The sequence below is a fragment of the Delphinus delphis genome, chromosome 3 (genome assembly GCF_949987515.2).
Source record: "Delphinus delphis chromosome 3, mDelDel1.2, whole genome shotgun sequence".
Taxonomy (NCBI): Eukaryota; Metazoa; Chordata; class Mammalia; order Artiodactyla; family Delphinidae; genus Delphinus; species Delphinus delphis.
In genome coordinates, this window is record NC_082685.1 from 11,763,365 (window position 1) to 11,772,390 (window position 9,026).

Genomic DNA, 9,026 nt, shown 5'->3' on the forward strand with positions numbered 1-9,026 from the left:
TTTTCTCCCATTCTGAGGGTTATATTTTGTGTTTGTTTATGGTTTCCTTTGCTGTGCAAAACTTTTAAGTTTAACTAGATCCCATTTGTTTATTTTTGTTTTTATTTTCATTACTCTAGGAGGTGGATCAAAAGAGATCTTGCTGGGATTTGTGTCAAAAAGTGTTCTGCCTATGAGTTTTATAGTATCCGGCCTTACCTTTAGGTCTTTAATCCATTCTGAGTTTATTTTTATGTATGGTGCTAGGGAGTGTTCTAATTTCATTCTTTTAGGTAATTTGGACAATTAATAATTTTGTGCTTCAAAGGAAACTATCAAGAAAGTGGAAATATCCTTTGGAATTCTTGTGTGATATTGCTTGGAATATAAAATTGTATTGATGGTATGAAAAGAAAAAGGCAATTCCTCAAAAAATTGCAAACTGAGTCACTATCTGATCTAGCAATCCGACTTCTGAAGTAGAATTGAAAGCAGTGACTCGAACAGATATGTCAAAACAGATATATATGTTCATTTCACATTATTCATAGTAGCCATAGGTGGAAGCAACTCAAGTGTCCATCAACAGTTGAATAGACAAAAAAAACACGGTGCATACATACATCAGAGTATTATTTAGCTTTAAAAAGAAAGCAAATTTTACTCTTGCTACAACATAGATGAACCTTAGGACATTATGCTAGCTGAAATTAGCCTGACAAAAAAGGTCAAACACTGTATGATTCCATGGGTATGAGGTACCTACAGTAGCTAAATTCCTAGAGACAAAAAGTAGAATGGTTTTCTCCATTGTATATATGTACCACATCTTCTGTATCCATTCACCAGTCGATGGGCTTTTAGGTTGCTTCCATGTCATGGCTATTGTAAACAGCACTTCAGTGACCATTGGGGTGCATGTATCCTTTCAAACCATGGTTTTCTCTGGATATATGCCCAGGAGTGTGATTGCTGGACCATATTGTAGCTATGTTTTTAGTTTTTTAAGGAACCTCCATACATACTGTTACAGCAATTTACATTCCCACCAACAACCCCTTTTCTCCCCACCCTCTCCATCATTTATTGTTTTTTTGTTTGTTTTTTTCTCTAATGATGGAATACTCTCAAAAGGGAGAGCTTAAAGCACCTTGTGAATTATTTATTTTATTTATTTTTTTTTTCAAATTCTTTTCCCATTTAGGTTGTTACATAATATTGAGCAGAGTTCCCTGTGCTATACAGTAGGTCCTTGTTGTTAATCCATTTTATTTATTTATTTTTCAAATATTTATTTATTTATTTGTCTATGCCCGGTCTTAGTTGTGGCATGCGGGATCTTCAGTTCTGGTGTGCAGAACTTTTAGGTGCGGCGTGGGAACTCTTAGTTGCAGCATGTGGGATCTAGTTCCCTGACCAGGGATCAAACCCAGGCTTCTTGCACTGGGAGTGTGGAGTCTTAGCCACTGGACCACCAGGGAAGTCCCTGGTTATCTATTCTAAATATAGTAGTGTACATGTAAATCCCAAACTCCCTAAGTATCCCTCCCCCTTGCCCCTCTGGTAACCATAAGTTTGTTCTCTAAGTTTGTGATTCTGTTTCTGTTTTGTAAATAAGTTTATTGTATCTTTTTTTTTTTTTAGATTCCACATATAAGTGATATCATACGATATTTGTCTTTCTCTGACTTAGTTCACTCAGTATGACATCTAGGTCCATCCATGTTGCTACAAATGGCATTATTTCATTCTTTTTAATGGCTGAGTAATATTCCATTGTACATATGTACCACTTCTTTTTATCCATTCATCTGTCATCCATCATTTATTGTCTGTAGACTTTCTGATGGTGGCCATTCTGACTGGTGTGAGGTGATATCTCACTGTAGTTTTGATTTTCATTTCTCTAATAATTAGCAATGTTAAGCATTTTTTCACATGTCTCTTGGCCATCTGTATGTCTTCTTTGGAGAATTGTCTATCTAGGTCTTCTGCCCATTTTTTGATTGGGTTGTTTGTTTTTTTAATATTGAGCTGCATGAGCTCTTTGTAGCTTTTGGAGATTAATTCCTTTTCAGTCACATCATTTGCAAATATTTCCTCCCATTCTGTGGATTGTCTTTTTGTTTTGTTTATGGTTTCTTTGCTGTGCAAAACTCTTTGCTTACTATAGACCTCCCAACTTCCTTTTCCCTTCTTTAAAAGAATACTCTCCTTGCTGCAGGGGAACTTGCATGCCAAGGTTGCTGACCCCAAATTACAATTCTTTGCTAATCCTGGATAAACACATATTTTGCTGGAAAAATAATTGGCATCCTATTTGTTTATGTCAACATGGGTATAGAGTTTGGTTTTGAAAGATGAAAATAGTTCTGCAGATTGGTTTCCCAATGTCAATGTATTTTGTACTACTGAACTATACACTTAAAATGATGAAAATGTAAATTTTATGGTATGTGTATATTATAAAAATTAAACTTTTAAGGCAAGACAGTGAATACAACCCTTAGAACGGAAGAAAATTTTGCAAATCATATATTTAAAACAGAACTTATATTGAAAATATCTAGAGACTTCTTATAAGTTAGTTATAAAAAGTCAATTAACTCAATATTAAATGTGACAAGCATCTGAAGTCACATTTTTCCAAGTAAAATATACAAATGATCAAGGGCATATGAAAAGATTCTGGCCATTATTAGTCATCAAGGAGATGCAAATCAAAACCACAATGAGATTCCATGTCACAAAAACTAGGATGGCTAAAATCAAAAAGTGAGGTAATAAGTTTTATCCAGGATAGATGGAGAAATTTGAACTCTCATACAGGTTGGAATGAAGACAAAATAGCAAAGCCACTCTGGAAAAAGTTCTGGGAGTTCCTCAAATATTAAACCTAGAGTTATCATATGGCCCATCAATCCCACTCCTCGGTATATGCCCAAGAATATGAAAATACTTATTTGGCCAAAACTTATACATGAATTTTAGAGTAATGTGATTCATAGTAGCCAAAAGGTAGAAACATCTAAAGTTCCATTAATAGATGAATAGGTAAACAATGTGTTTTACCCAATCAATAAAATGTTATTCTGATGTAAAATGAAGGAAATATTGATTTATAATTTTCCCTTGAAAAAAATCATGCTGAGTCAATCAAAAGACCATATACTATAGAATTCTTTTCATATGAAAGACCAGGATGGAGAAAAAGAAAGCAGATTAGTGGTTTTCTAAGGCCGGGGATTGGAGGAGGAAGATGGGAAGATTAGCGGTGACAGCTAAAGAGTAGAAGAGTTTCTTTTTGAAGTGAGAAAATCTTCAAAAATTGACTGTAGTGATAAATGCATGTATCTACAAATATACTAAAAGCATGAAAATGTATACTTAATGGGTGCCTTCCACAGTATGTGCCATACATTTCAATAAAGTTGTTCAAATAAGTCAATGCATGAAGTGTTTTGCAATGTAAGAGTTTTGCAATTAAGTCTCCTGGGAGTATAAGAATTTCCAGGTTAATTAATATCCATCACTTCACTTAGTTATCATTTTGTTTTTTTTATTTCGCTGTGCTGGGTCTTAGTTGCAGCATGCGGGATCTTCCATCTTCCTTGCAGCATGCGGGCTCTTTTAGTTCCAGCATGCAAACTCTTAGTTGCGGCATGTGGTATCTATTTCCCTGACCAGGGACGGAAGCCGGGCCCCTGCGTTGGGAGTGCGGAGTTTTACCACTGGACCACCAGGGAAGTCCTAACTATCTTTATTTTTGTTTGTGTGGTCGGAATGCTTAAGATCCACTCTCTTAGCAGGCATGGAGCGACTGGCAGGCCTGGCTGCTGCAACGAATGGCTTGGCTGCCGCCACCTTCTCCAGCTCCGCCACAGGGGTCACAGTGGCCGCGGTGCTGTCCTCGAGTTTCCAGCGTGAGGAGGTGGCCGGTGGAGAGAGGCATCATGTTTGAGGCAGAGACCCTGAGGCAGCCTCGCAAGTGGCCTCCTTCATTGCTGTTAACAATGCCATCACCCTGTGGCAGTTCCTCCTTCAGCTCCTAAAGGAGCCTCAGAACGATCACATGATCTGCTGGACCTCTAATGACAGGGAGTTCAAGCATTTGCAGGCAGAAGAGGTGGCTCGTCTCCGAGGGATTCAAAAGAACAAGCCTAACATGAATTATGACAAACACAGCCGACCCCTCAGATACTATTATATGAAGAATATCATTGAAAACGTGAGGGGTCAGAAGTTTGTGTACAAGTTTGTCTCGCACCCAGAGATTTTGAATACGGTTCCTATGCCAGCGGGCAGGCTTGAGGGAGACTGAAGCTTTATGCATCAGTGAAGTCAGCAGCGAGAGCTCCATAGATGAAGAGAATGGAGGGAAAAAGAAGCCACCGCAGCCTGGTGCCAAGACCCCTAGCTGCAGTGACTACAGACACTCTGGCTTATATTCTCCATTTACCCTCAGATCTTTGAACTCCTCCAATAGGAAGCTTTTCAAATCTATAAAGGTTGAGAATCCAGCTGAGAAATTGGCAGAGAAAAAAATCCCCTCAGGAGCCAACACCATCTGTTACCAAATTTGTAACACCTTCTAAAAAGCCACCAGTTGAACTTCTCGCTGCCACCAGTTCAACTGACCCAAGTATTTCTCCATCTTCCAAAGAAACTGCCCAAGCGCTGGAGACTTTGTCTTCCCCCAAACTGCCTTCGCTAGAAGCACCAACTTCTGCATCCAGTGCAACTGCCACTTTTACCACCACACCTCCTATTTCGTCCATTTGCCCTTTTCAGGAACCTCCTAGAACACCTTCACTACCGCTGAGTTCCAACCCAGAGATGGACCCAGACATGGACGCAGACATGGAGCCTCAAGACCAGGATTCAGCTTTGCCAGATAAAGACAAAACAAGTAATTCATCAAGGTCCAAGAAACCCAAAGGGTTAGAACTAGTACCAACCATCATGATCACAGGCAGTGATCCAAGCCCACTGATTATTACGCTAGGATTATTTTCACAGACACCCTTCTCGACTCTGAGTGCCTTGGTCTCCAGTATCCACTTTTGGAGTACCCTCAGCCCTGTTATTCCCCTAAGTCCAGCCAGACTGCGAGGTACTAACACACTTTTCCAGTTTCCTTCTGTGCTGAACAGTCATGGGCTCTTCACTCTGTCTAGCCTGTATGGACCTTCCACCCCTGGCCCATTTTCCACAGATCTACAGAAAACAACCTATGCACTGTGGAATGGGAGAAACAACGAATAAACAGAGAGACATTGAACATGAATATATTTAAAGTGTGCGATTAATACTTCCACAATGATGATAATAGTCTATTGTGATTTCTGCCATTCCCCATTAAAATGCATTTTTTAGGGTTCCCTTAAAAAAAAAGATCCACTCTTCATCAATTTCAATTATACAATAGAGTATAAGTGTATCAGATCATCATGTTTTAATCTTTAAATGCAGTTTTATTAGTTAGTTATACTTCAATAAACCTGAGGGGAGGCAGGAAGACTTTTAAGGTATTTTCCAATTTTCAGTACAACTTACAGTTTTTCTTCTATCAGTGGAAATAGGAATACAATTGCCTTGAATGCTGACATTTCGAGGTTTTCTAGGCACACAGGGAACACTGATCTAAAATAAATTTCCTTCCAGTGTAAAATGTACAGCTGAGAAGTTAATGCACACACCTCACAGCTTGTGGTTTGACTGAGATTCGTCCTGGCACCCAGCTAGGACTGAGTGATTCAGACCTCCTACCAAAGCCAAGTGCTCTAGGATTCTTTAGCTTAAGTACCTAATGAGTGGAGATGGGGAGGGATGGGTGGAAAGTTCAGCGTTGTCAAGGCGCAAAGATGAAACTGGAGCCAGCCTCTTTATTACAAACGGTGAGTTCACATCTAAGTGTCTGCCTTTCTTAACAAGAAGCACAGTTCCATGCCGGGCAATCCCAGGCCAGGGAAAAGTTCTCTTTCAAACCTTAAGTGCCAGGCGGGGACAGATTCAATCCCAGCGGCGCTAAGTGATTCTGCTGAGTCAGGATTCCTCTCGCAGGTTGTCACTCAGGTACTTGGGGGCGGGGTATTGGGAATCTGTCCAAGCGGGAGGCCGCTGGGGCAGGTGGGTGGGGCGATGCTCTGCACAGGCGTGGATGTCCTTTTTTTCTCCAATTGCGCCTAGACAGAACTTTTCCCTGGCCTGGGATTGCCTGTGACAAGAGGATGGCCCAGGCCAGTCCTGCCTGGAAGAAGAGGGTCTTATGTCCTCCAGGGATCAAGGGCTTGGTGTAAGGCTGTGTGGCCAGGCATGGAACCGACCTGCAGAATAGCTCTTAGTAGGGCTGGCAAGAACTCATGAAATTTCCAGAGCGCTCCCCGCCTTCCCAAAGTCAGTTTCCCCTCTCCGATTCACATCATCTATTAACTATTCTTCTCCCGTGGTGTATTTAAACACACCCAGTATTTTAATTGTTTATCCTATTTGCGCAGAGTCGTGGATTGCACTGGGGAGGGGGGCGGTCTGTGGATGTTTTACACGAGGGGAAAGCCGAGAATAACCACTTGGAAATAGGTGTATGAAATCCCTTCTCCTCCCAATTTTTTTTTCTTGGAAGAGACATCCTATGGGAAATCATTTTGTGGAGGGTTTTTTTTTTCAAACTTTTCTGGACGAGCTAACCTGTGACCACTGCCCATCTCTGGGTTAGTGCCCTTCAAAAGATTTACTCACTTATTTAAATTTCTTTTTTCAATAGTGTAAAATGTACTTAATTAATAGAGCTTGAAAGACCGTATAAAATATTTTCAAAGAGGCAAGAAGGGTAAATTTCAGGGGGGGAAAAAAATCCAGTGTTACATTCCAGTTTTTAAGAATTTTTATTTCACAGGCTTCCGTGGTGGCACAGTGGTTAAGAATCCATCTGCCAATGCAGGGGACATGGGTTCAAGTCCTGGTCCAGGAAAATCCCACATGCCGCGGGGCAACGAAGCCCGTGCACCATGACTACTGAGCCTGTGCTCTAGAGCCCACGAGCACAACTACTGAGCCCACGTGCCACAACTACTGAAGCCTGCACACCTAGAGCCTGGGCCCTACAGCAAGAGAAGCCACCAAAATAAGAAGGCTGCGCACTGCAACGAAGAGTAGCCCCCACTCGCCGCAACTAGAGAAAGCCCGCGCGCAGCCACGAAGACCCAACGCAGCCAAAATAAATAAATAAATAAATAAATAAATACTGAGAAATGTTCTTTTGGGGGGCTTGTGGATACAGGAGCTTTTTTCAGTTTTCCATTCTATTAAACACTTGGAATAAATTTTAATGCATGGCAAGGTTGTCAAAGACTACACTTTTATGTAAATTATGATTTTCCTGTTTGCTTTTTGTCTTTCCTTCTGACTGGTATTTGTTGAATAGAATTTGAATTAAGAAGAGAGACTTGCGATAGGACAAGAAAAATCTAGAGTTGGAGATACCTTGCCTGTGAGTAACGTTAGGGCCTAGATTTTCCAGAATCGATCCTCTTTGTGGTTCCTTGTTAGAATTTACCAACAGCTCATCTGTGTGTGATTTTAAAGCAGATGCAGAGAAGGCATTCTTCTGATTTTGGAGCCACCACACTGGGAGACAGACAGATACATAGAAGCTTCAAGGACACCATCTTCCAGCTTATTTTCCAGATTCAGTGCCCTTGTAGTCAAGAGCATCCCCCAAACCACCATCAACTTTTTGATTTTCATTTTCATAGAAGTGATTTTCCCCTGGTGTCCCACATGAAGATCCATGAGAGTCTTGATTTTTTTCTGGAAGGCTTCATGTCTCCACCGAGAAAGTATTTCAGAGTTTTACGATTGGGAGTATTTTCTGATTCCACTGTTCTCTAGATTATACCTTTATAATGTCTAATTTGTGTGGGAAGCACTTGATGCTGTTCACAGTGCTAGTGAGTATGTTTTCCTGATTCACCATGATATTTACAATGGTGCAGCCAAAAAGAATTACATGGGAGTTTGATATTTGACTTTTAATTGGATTTACATACCTAGTCACCCTTCCTGGCCCACAATGGATAAACAAGTTAGGAAGGTTTACTCATGTTCCTTTTTCTGTGCCAGTGTGTAAGAGGGTCAAACCTTTAAAACCTGTAGGCTCTACTCCTATACACCTTAAAGGAGCAACACATTAACTTTTGACAAGCCAGCTTAACCCACTTAACCTTGCCCTACTCTCCTTCAAAAGTATTTTTGTGGAATAATACTACTTCTATTAACTTAATGCATGTGTCAACAACAGTCTTAACATACGATCATATTTATTTTAGGTTGGGTGTTAATCCTGTCTTCAAAGGGCAATGATAAAATGGAAGATAACCCATGGAAAATACCTTTTAGGTATTGGACAGGTATTCAGCATAGGAAATTTTTAGAAGATGAGGATAAGAAATTCAAAAGTAGAAATCCCAGTATGATGTATTTAGGCACATTGGTCACAAAAGAAAAACTCTGAAACCAACTCCATGGGCACTAGCAGTAGAATCAATAATTGAAAGTGGTATAGTCTTAGAAAGGAAAAATAGAAAAAAAAATCCCGAATGGATGGTTTTTCTTCCAGTATGTAAACAGCTCTGAGTGATTATTCTTATCCTCACAACTGGAAAAAAACTGAACAACCAGAAGAGCAATATCTCTTCTTAGATCCACGACAGATTGGAGATTACACGTGTTAACTGAAAGAAAAACACATGATGTGAGATCTGTGACTTTGTTTTATTTATGGACTTACTGAGGACTGTAGCAGGAGACAGCTTCTCAGGTAGCTTTGAGGAACTGCTCCAAACAGTAAGTTTGAAGTTCCATATACCAGTGATTTAGAGAAGGGGTATGTGCACTCAAGCACACATTTTTGTAATAGAAGGTTACTTTTAGTCATGAGGAAGAGGTATCTTCATTGATGATTTTAGCGCTTTTCTAAGTATAGGAAAATGCAAAATTGGGGTTCATAAAGATTTTACTGACAATATCTAACTATCTAAAGTCCTGTT

General features: G+C 40.1%; 1 pseudogene; it reads left to right on the forward strand.

Moving 5' to 3' along the window:
* Positions 1-3,790: 3,790 nt before the first annotated feature.
* LOC132421593 (ETS domain-containing protein Elk-4 pseudogene) lies at positions 3,791-5,244 on the forward strand (annotated as a pseudogene).
* Positions 5,245-9,026: the final 3,782 nt, after the last annotated feature.